A 10,295-nucleotide genomic window follows, 5' to 3' on the forward strand; every position below is an offset into this window, starting at 1 on the left:
AATATTGAATTTAAAAACAAACTTTAATTTTTTTTATTTTTTTTATTTTTTTTGGGATGGTTCGGGGGGGCTGGTTTGAGGGTAGGGACCAAATAAATTGATTTTTCAACAATTTTTTTTAATTGGAAGTTGAAAGAGAGTTTTGGAAAATGTTTTCCTTAAGTTTTGAAGAGAAGTCATTTTCCTTAAATTTGAGGAAAATGAGTTGATTTGGAAAACATTTTCCAAAACATTTAACCCAACCAAATATGAGAAAATTGGAAAACATTTTCCGAAAAATGTTTTCCTTCATACCAAACACACCCATAATCTTGTGAATTTAAGTGGACATCTTTGCATAACTATTTTTCAATACTGAGTGCAATAAGTACCTCCCAGATTTCAGTATCAGAGTGTTGTGCTAGTGGATCTAGGTTTCCTCTAACTGTTCCCTCAAACATTGTTGGATCCTGAGGAATAATACTAAGCCTTGACCTCAAATCATAAAGGCCAATATTGCAAATATCTACATCATCAATGATAATGCTTCCTTCTCGGGGTTCTACAATCCGGAAAAGAGCCTGAATGAGGGTTGATTTGCCACTTCCTGTTCTGCCCACAACACCAACTTTCTTACTTCCCGGCAATGTGCATGTTATGTTTTTCAAAACAGAAGGGAGGTGTTCAGCATAACGTATCTGCAGATAGGATGATATCAGTGAGTGGAAATTTTAAGTTATTTAAGCTAAAAAATATGTAAACAAGTATATAATATTCCTATCAGTGTTTGGTTAAATATAGCTTTATTCCTTGTATCCTGATCATTAGAGGAATAATGAAGGCATACTAGAACCACAAAAATTGTACAGATTTTTTAACTTTGACATCTGTTACTATTGGATGATGTCCTACTGCGCGCATTATTGCAAACCTCATAATCGACACTGTCTTTACCTGCAAATTTTGGAAGGAAATTGTACCAGTTTCTGGCCAAGTGCTTGATGGTCTGCTATTTCAATTACAAGGGGTGCTTCACTGGCAAGGTTCGAGTACTGGAGAATCCTTTCAACTGATATCATTTTGTTTTCAGCGTTGCAGATATTCCATATAACTGAAGCTTGTAAAACATTCAAATTGATCCCATATGTTACTGCTAATCCTGCAATGCCTGTAGAATATAAAGCAACATCAGTTTTCTCTGATTTCTTTTATGAAATTGAACTTGTTAACCACCTGTCCAACAATACCACATCAACAAAAAGAAAGTGAGAAAAGAATCTTCTGACTTTCTTAAGAAACATGACATTGGTAGGTAACATGTTTTCGACATCTTTAGTTCCTACCATAACATTATAAAGACTTAATAGTTACATTTCTGATGCTTACTTGGATTTATAATTCCTTCCGGGAGTGTGACTAGAAGAACAAGGGAGAAGGCGAAAACAAAATTAGCTAGCTGGTTCAGTCTAAAAGAAAGCCATTCCATTGCGGATACATTGTGAAACCATGGCCTTGAATGACCATCTATGAGACAAAGGTTTGCATGCGCAAAGCGATCTTTTTGGTTGAAAGCACGAATTGTTGCTGCTCCTGCCAGTGATTCTGCAAAGTGATGGAGGATCGGAGCTCTTTGAACTCCAGATAATCGAGCAAGCTCCCTTGCAGTTGGTATGTAGTATTGCTGGCATTTTTAATAATAATATCTTTAAATTACATTTTATAAATATTAGAAAGAAAATCTTTGGAATCTTAAACAAACATAGAGTTTGTTTATCCTTTCATCTTTAAATAATCAGTGTACCAATATTTTTCCAAACATCACTTACTGATGTATACAAAAAAAACTCTTTTTGCATGGTATCTAAAATGAGAAATGCTTATTTTAGTTGAAAACAATTGGCTTTATCACTGTGTCAGCTTCGTCTAACTTGACCACAAGAGTACTTTGCCTAAAACAAGACAGCAACTTCTTGTTTTAATATAGTTAGCATTCCAAGATTTAAACATGTACTGCTTACAATTACCTGGTACCAAATGCATATTGCTGTTACTGGAATAAAGATGACAAACACTTCCCATGCGGCCTGCGACATGACTGCAATTGTCCCAAGAAGCTGAATAATGGAGAAGGCACACCAACCCAACTTGTTTGCCATTTCCAAGTCTAGAACACTTTGGTCTGTCGATGCCTGTTCATGTAATAAGATGTCTTGATGATTGATCCAATACGATTGCATTAATGAATCAACTGAATTTCATCCTTAGGTTCTAGATATTATGGCAAGAATTTAGACAGTTAACTTTGCTGTTGTCATGTTTTATTTATCCTGACTATCTTACTATGATATTTCTCTGTGGATTAACTTGTGAGTTACGGTTGGTTTAGCAGACAAATTCAGATACCACATGACTGTACACTGGAAGACGCCTACTTGCTTTATGCATTATGAGATATAACTAACATTCCGTTATTTAGATTATCTCAAATATGTTCCTCAGACTTATAGCTGTTATCATGCCTGGTTTCTTCCTATTTATTTCTATTTAATATGTACCAGGTATATATCTACCCCTATCCGTGTATATGCAGGATAAGAAAACTACCCAATTATTACTACTTATTCTGTACGAGTACTTAGCTAAATCCACACATCTCATTCAGATTAAGGGAAGTAAAATGCAGCTGATATGCTGTCCTCTATGTCCAATCCCAATTAACTAACTTTGAGTTACTTACACGATTTAAGATTCTTCCAGTAGGAGTAGAGTCGAAGAATGACATAGGAGCACGAAAGATGCTGTGCAGCATGTGTCTAAAGAGCTTTTCTGCTGTTCGAAGGCCTGTTATAGCCACAAAAGATGACCGTACTAGCACACAAAGAGAACTTCCAACAGCGAGAAGCACATAAACAAGAAGTATGAAGTTCATCTTCTCTGCTATTGGTGCTGCATCACCTGTGGGACATGACCATGCCATCCAGTAGTTGCTGGCTATCTGAAGTAATTGAAATGATGATTGCGCTAGAAGAATTATTGGAATAAAGGCACCACCTTTTACAATGGTCAAGTAAGAAATGTAAATTTCTTTTCCAATGCTTCTTTTCTCTCTCCTCATCCTGCACAAGTCTGCCATCCTTCTCTGTTATCTCTATGCAGAGATTGTGTTCTGAATCCTGCTTAGTGTGTGGAAATTCTGCATTTACGTTACGATCTGTATCAACATCACCATCAGTAACTGCATCTTCAGATTCTCGACTTGAGTTTTCAACTGTTAAAATTGATTCTAAAGCCTGGTTGTGTGCTCCAACTAGAACTTCAAATCCAATATTTTGTTTCAATAGTTCTTCAAAAGTACCAGCTTGTCCAATTCTTCCATTTTGCATCACCTATTGATAATAAGGAGTTAGATTCTGTATAGATTTTGAATGTTTGTCAAAGTTACTGAAATCTTAAGAGTTATGAAGCATTTTCTATTAGAGTCTAAATATTAGTACTAATGTTTAATTATCTTCCGTATCCTGAATTGGCAACCTCTAAATATTTGGAAAGTTCTAACACATTCCAGCTTGTTTTGAACTGTGCAACATGTATACACATGAGCAAGGAGTAAACCTCAATCTTTTTACTTATTTTGTGCACCTTGTTGAGCTGGATGAGACGAAACTTTCATGTCTGATTTGGAAGGCGGAGAGGTAGAGGAGGGGGATCCTATAGAATCCTATTCCAATATTTCTGTTGCTATTCCAATACCTAAGGGTTGCTAAATCATGTTCATAGTCACTATATCGGAAGATTGTTGATTTGTAAGGGTGATGGTAGTATTCATAAATTATGCAGATGTTTTATCAGTTAAATGACATGAATGGATGGTTCATCAGTGGAACAAATTGAAATTCTGTTTTTCTGCATACCAGAATGAGATCTGCTGCTGGAAGAAACTCAACTTGGTGTGTAACATAAAGTATGGTCTTTCCCTTGAGAATCCTCATCAAGCACTCCTGCACCATGCAGAAAATTATAATAACTATCTCAGTTTACGAAACCAACACTAGAATTAGTGTTTGATAGACATGCCCACCTGAAAGAGGTGTGTTCCTGTGTGAGCATCGACAGCGCTGAAAGGGTCATCGAGAAGATATATATCAGCATCTTGATAAACCGCACGAGCAATTTGTATTCTCTGCTTCTGACCTCCGCTCATATTTATCCCTCTTTCTCCTATTTCTGTTAGATCACCAGCAGGGAATAGTTCAAAATCCTTTTTCAGAGCGCATGCTTCAACTGTTGTGTCATACTTGACACTTTCATAAGGTTTTCCGAATAGAACATTCTCCTTGATATTTCCTGTAAGTATCCAAGGAGACTGAGGGACATATGCGACTTCACCGCTGATCTTCACGATCCCCGACAGTTTTGGCATCTCTCCTAGAACACAAGAAAGCAAGCTTGACTTCCCTGATCCAACAGTACCACAAATTGCCACCTTCATTCCCTTCTTAGCTTGTAATTCTATTCCGTCAAGGGTTGGGATTCTTGATTCTGTGTCCCAGCTGAATGTTCCACTCTTTATCTCAACCCCAAATGGTGTTTCATCTTTCGGAACAAATTCAACTGCATCGGGTTGAATCTCATCTTCCTGTAAGTAGGAAGCAATTCTATCAGCAGAAACTTTTCCTTGTGCTATCGCAGACAGTAAATCTGGCAAATTGAAGATAGGATCTTGAAGCATCCGAAATGTAGCCAATGCAGATAAGACCCTCCCTGCAGTCAATGGAATGCTCATCATAACACATCCAGAAAAGGTTGCCACAGAAATAAATGTAGGTGATCCCCAGAAGATAAAAGCACTTAGTGCTGACAATCTAAGTGACTTCCATAACCAATTATGCTCCACTTTTCTCAACATCTCCACCTTATGTAGATAATAACTATCCCATGCCTGAAGTTTGATAGTCTTCATATTCCGCAGAATCTCTGAGGTGGATTTCATTCTTTCATCTTTGGACTCCATTATCTTAGTTTGATAACCCTTAAAGGTTCTTATCAGGGGTATGTTGCCAGTCATCACTATCAGAGTTGTCCCTAATGCCACAAGTGCCCCCATTCCTAGATTCATGTGTAAAATATAGATTGCCAATGATATCTGGATCGGTAACATCCATATTGTGTTGAGGTACCATATAAAATCTGTAATCCTTTGGACATCTACGCTCATGTAATTTATTATCTCTCCGCTCGTGTAGCTTTGCCGTGAATGGCTTGATAAAAGTAGGCCCTTTTGGTAAATGTGAGATATCAGAGCACCTCTTAGCCGAAGGCCTAGCTGCCGAGCTCCAAATATCCACTGCCTTTGTGCAATTGTCTCAACCATTTTTGCGCCAAGAAAAGCTAGTGCTAGAAGATAGCCACTTTGTAAACCCCGAATTTTCTTTTTGTTGAGGAAGTTTACAAAGTCGTCAATAAGGTATGGACCAACATAAGATGATCCTGCACTAATAACTGCAAACAGGGCATTGATTGCTGCTTTCTTTCTTCCAAATAAGTAAATGGCCTTATAGATAGATGGGTTTGTGGTTCCATCCCTTTCCTTTACATACTTGAGGCTTTCGTCAAAGGAATCAGATAGAAATTTAGCAGAGTCCCTGAAGTAGACATCTGGGACTTCATCCTGGTCAATGGGCTTCTTGACTCCAACTTCAAATAATGGATTGAGCCAAGAGAAGGTGATCAGTTGGAGAAGACTAGCTTTTCCATATGGGCTGTCTCTTTTGGCTTCAGAATTCTTTTCCCTCTTTCTATTTAGAAGTGGTTCAGTTGTGCTGTCTGACATGTCAAAAATTATGCCTGTCTTCCCTCTAATAGACATAACTAGAAGACAGGCTGATGCAATAAGACCAACGATATCCACGCAGTCTGCAAGTCCTAGATGTTCGTCGCTTGTGATGACAAAATGGGCATCAAGAGTCGCACGAGCAAGAGACAGAAAGAAGCTGGAAATCCACCAAATTCTGAGGACCCAAGGAAATTTTATGTATTTCTTATTATGAGTTGTGTAGAGCACAAGAAATGAAGCTGCCCATGATGCCATTTGCAGAATCTCAGATGAAAAACTTGGAAATTTGAATTGGCAGTGAGCACCATTATTTCTCTTTTGCAACATCACGAGCATTATGAGATGAGTGCTCAATAATATGGTTGTGCAGATAATGCTAAATATGAAGGAAATGCCAACTTTTGTGGCAACTGTCATTGCCTTGTCCCACCTGCCTTTGTATAGGAGTGAATCCAGTAGTAAGATTCCGAGGAATCCCAGTAGGACAAGGATGCTGGTGTCCTCCCATAAGCAGCGGGACAATGGCTGTAGCCATGCAAGGAAATTTATATCTGTGATTGATCAAAACAAGAATCCCCATTAACATAAAGCTGACTAAACTATTCGCACACTAGCGCCTACTTTTTTTGGCAGTACAGCATGTTAAAATTGTATTCATCATCACTTGATTCTGTTTGAAATTTAATTTTTCCTGTTGTTTTGGACTGTTTCTTAATTTTTCAATTCTCAGGTAAAAAAACAATGCTAATACGCATTTGTTCATGAATCTTTACTAGTCGGGAAAATCACACTGACAGTCAGTTTTTTGCTAATACTCATCTGTTCATGAATCTTTACGACTATGTTGGCTTACACTAATTTCATTATAATTTGTTAGGGAGAGGGCATAAGGCCTCATGCCAAGTCGACTTGCTTTAATTCTCAATAATTGCCTTCCATCCAAGGTTGGTCTAGTGATTATTAAAGTGAGTAGAGCCATCGATGGGGATGGACAGGAGACAATTAATTTACTTCACATATAAAATTTGTTTGACAAATTACTTTCTTCATAATTAAGGAATTTGTTATCTCTACAAAAAGTCCGAAACGCGAAAAAACATTTGCCCTACCTAACACCCCTTAAATTTCTACTATACTGTTCAAAATAAAGATAGAGGAACTCCATCTTTGAAGTTGCAGTGAGTTTATCATTCACACATCTTACAATATTCTAATTGATCTTAAATGCAGCTAGAGATCTTAGATCTAGGTATTTTAATTTGTCGAACCATTTCCTTTTCAATGGATTTGGAAACTAAATACATGCTTTGCTATGAGATGGTCACTCAAATTTGAATAGTTCATTTAGAAAGTCACTTAATTTAAACTTGTTCTCTTACAAACTCATTCAACTTTGTTTATAACTCAAAAGTCATTCAACTATTCATATTTCAATTAGAAAGTCACTCAAATATTAATATTTTATACTTTACTTAGAAAGTCACTCAATTAATTTAAAAAAAAATTAATTAAATTTTCTTGAAATCTAATTTTTATTTTAAAGAAATAATAAAATATCTATTTTTATTATCTTATCAATCCCGCTCTAATTATTTAATTATATATTTTTTGAAAAAACGTATAGTAGCAAATGACAAAAAGAATTCCCTTTTCCGTTTTAGCAATTGTCTAACTGAAACTAAATATGCTGAAATATGACTTATTTTTTTTAAGAAGGTTGGAATCAAGAAGTAATCCAACGCACAGTAGCAATCTTAATTTTTTCTAAAGAATAGTTCATTACAAAAAATGTATTTCAAAAAAATTTAATAAAATAATTAAAATGAACAACTTATTTTAAAAAAAAAAAAAGTTTAAAACAAAAATTGTATTTCAATAAAATTTTAATTAAAAAATTAGTTAAATTAGTTGTGTGACTTTCTATGTAAAATATCAATAATTGAAAAACTTTTTAAGTTAAATAACAATAGTTAAGTGACTTTTGAGTTATTAAACAAAATTGAGTGGCTAATTTATGTTGAGTAACTTTCTAAGTAAATTATTCAAAGTTGAGTGACGATGTGACATATTATCTCTACATACTCGGAGTGAAAAAGGAAAAATATTAAATACTTAAATTTGAAGAAAAAGTCATTAACTTCATTCATCTTTGTGAGAAAACAAATCAATATATATAGTGGTATTATTTTTTTTGGCAAACTTGGAACTATTAAAGCATATATAATCATGCTCTGACAATACGTTAGTTGTTAAATATGTTTTCTGAGCAATTTAATAAGTAGTGGACAAACATTCTAAGTTGTCTTATGTCTGTATCACGCATGATATTACGAATCTTTAGTAGATCTATATTTGAAAATTGTATAGGTAATGTCTTCACTTACGTGTGCTATCGATCTTCTCAATTGCCACTGTCTTGTTTACCTGATTTTTCTTCTTTTTCTTTTTCTCTGTGTCTAAAAGTTAAAAATTTCGATCACTCTACTTTATTATTCTCTTTAGTAAATGTTAGGAGCTTTTCATATTTATTCTTTATTGAATGAGGTTTTAATTATTTTTATTTTCTAGTTGAATAGTTTAGAAATAATCAAAAGAGTAATTATAAAAAGTAATTTTATTTGTGTTCTTATTTTTTCTTTAATTTAATATGGACTAGAGGGAATTTGGTACAAAATGTATATCGACATCACTGTTTATAATATACATAGGCATAATTAGCTAGTAGATTTTGTAGAATCTCTCTTTATCTTCTTTCCTAATTAAATTAGCACCTAATTTATTATATTGTATTTATATTTTTGCTTATATATCTGTTACAGCCGTGAGATATAGACTTTCATTGGATTACATTATTCATTTTGCTATTCTTTTGCGTTAAACACATTCCAGTAGAGATAGAATATCCATAGTCACCTTGTTAGGTTAAAATTTTAACATCAGGTAAAACAACTCACAAAGCGAATATGCGAACTATATAATCAATACGATAATTGTTCTTAAAATATTACTGTTTCAGTCACGTTTTTGTCCCTTGACTGCTAATTACTATTTCCTCTTCAGGAATATTTTCTTTTCTAAGTACTAGTATTTGTGTTGGCCATGCATAGATTTTGAAGTGGAAACTTGATAATTTGAATTTTTGAACATGAATTAATTTTATTTGAAATAAATTGAAGTTTCGTGAGTGAGTAAATATTTTAAAAATCAAATTTTCAAAATCTGGTCGAAATTTCATAACCAAAACAGATATATGATGATAAATTTTTCAAAATTTGATCAGAAATCTCTTGGACAAATAATGTTCCTTATGCTGGTGACCTATGCATTCATGAAGAGTGAACTTTATGCCCATCAAAGTATATACTAACTAGTTTAATTGCCTGCGAATAACCAATGCATTAATACAAAATGATTTTCTTAAAAATATTTTGTTGAGATAAATAAGTATATTATATATGTTTTCGTAACAACGTCCAACAATTAAAAAAAATATATCGAAATAAATATGAAGGGTGTACAGTAGAAAGCCAAATCCAAATCCAAATCCAAAATCCCCACATAACTTTTTTTGTACTTTTATAATAAAGGATTATAGAGTTATATTTTTCTCATTTGGAAAAAGAAGTTCCATGGTCATCCATTTCCGGGCACAAGTGAATCCATAATCTAGAGACAAGTTATTTAAATCATATTTAAGCTGGCAAGTCTTGTACGTAGACTTAATTTCATGCAGCATTCTAAAAGTAAAATCCTTTAATTTGAAATATAGTTAATTGGATTTCAAGATCGAATATAGAGAAAGCTAGGATGAAGGGCTTACTTGCAAGGAGCTTGGAAATGGAGTCTAACATTCTCTGTTGTTCACTTGAAGAGAGATATGAGATTTATTTAATATTGATTGCTATACTATTGATTACTGGGAAATGCCCATCCTTATATATATACTTACTAAGTTAGAAGAGCCCGTGGGGCCTAACATGTGTTATTTTTCGGTCACTATATATGTGATATATATAAAATTTAAAAAGTCAATCAGTTTTTTAATATGATTTTGTAGATATTTAAAGTTGTTAATTATTGTAATTTATATTTTTATGTAATATACACGTAATTTAAAAAGTCAATCATTTTTTAAATATAATTTTTAGATATTTAAGGTCGTTAATTATTGTAATTCATAGTTTCTTTAATGTAACTTTCAATAATATATGTTGTCTCTTTATCTCAATTTATGTGGCAATGATAGAATTTTTGTGTTGATAAAATTTAAATTAGAGGAGAATTGAGTTGGCCTGAAGTAAAAATAAATGCATACGTGTATTGTTAATTATTGTGATTCATAGTAATATTTTTTTATTAATTTTAAAATATTTACTAAAATAAAGTAAGATAAATAAATTAAAACGGTGAAAGAAATATGTGAAAAAAAGTTATTCTAATGGGCCCTTCTTTTTACTACAAAAATGGTGCAAGTGTAGAAACT

General features: G+C 33.6%; 1 pseudogene; it reads right to left on the reverse strand.

Annotated features, from left to right (window-relative positions):
- LOC102580375 (putative ABC transporter C family member 15) overlaps nt 1-9,731 on the reverse strand; it is an 11,338-nt pseudogene extending 1,607 nt beyond the window's left edge.
- Between the last annotated feature and the right edge of the window lie 564 nt (nt 9,732-10,295).

This window comes from Solanum tuberosum, unplaced genomic scaffold, assembly GCF_000226075.1.
Source record: "Solanum tuberosum cultivar DM 1-3 516 R44 unplaced genomic scaffold, SolTub_3.0 scf00061, whole genome shotgun sequence".
Classification (NCBI taxonomy): Eukaryota; Viridiplantae; Streptophyta; class Magnoliopsida; order Solanales; family Solanaceae; genus Solanum; species Solanum tuberosum.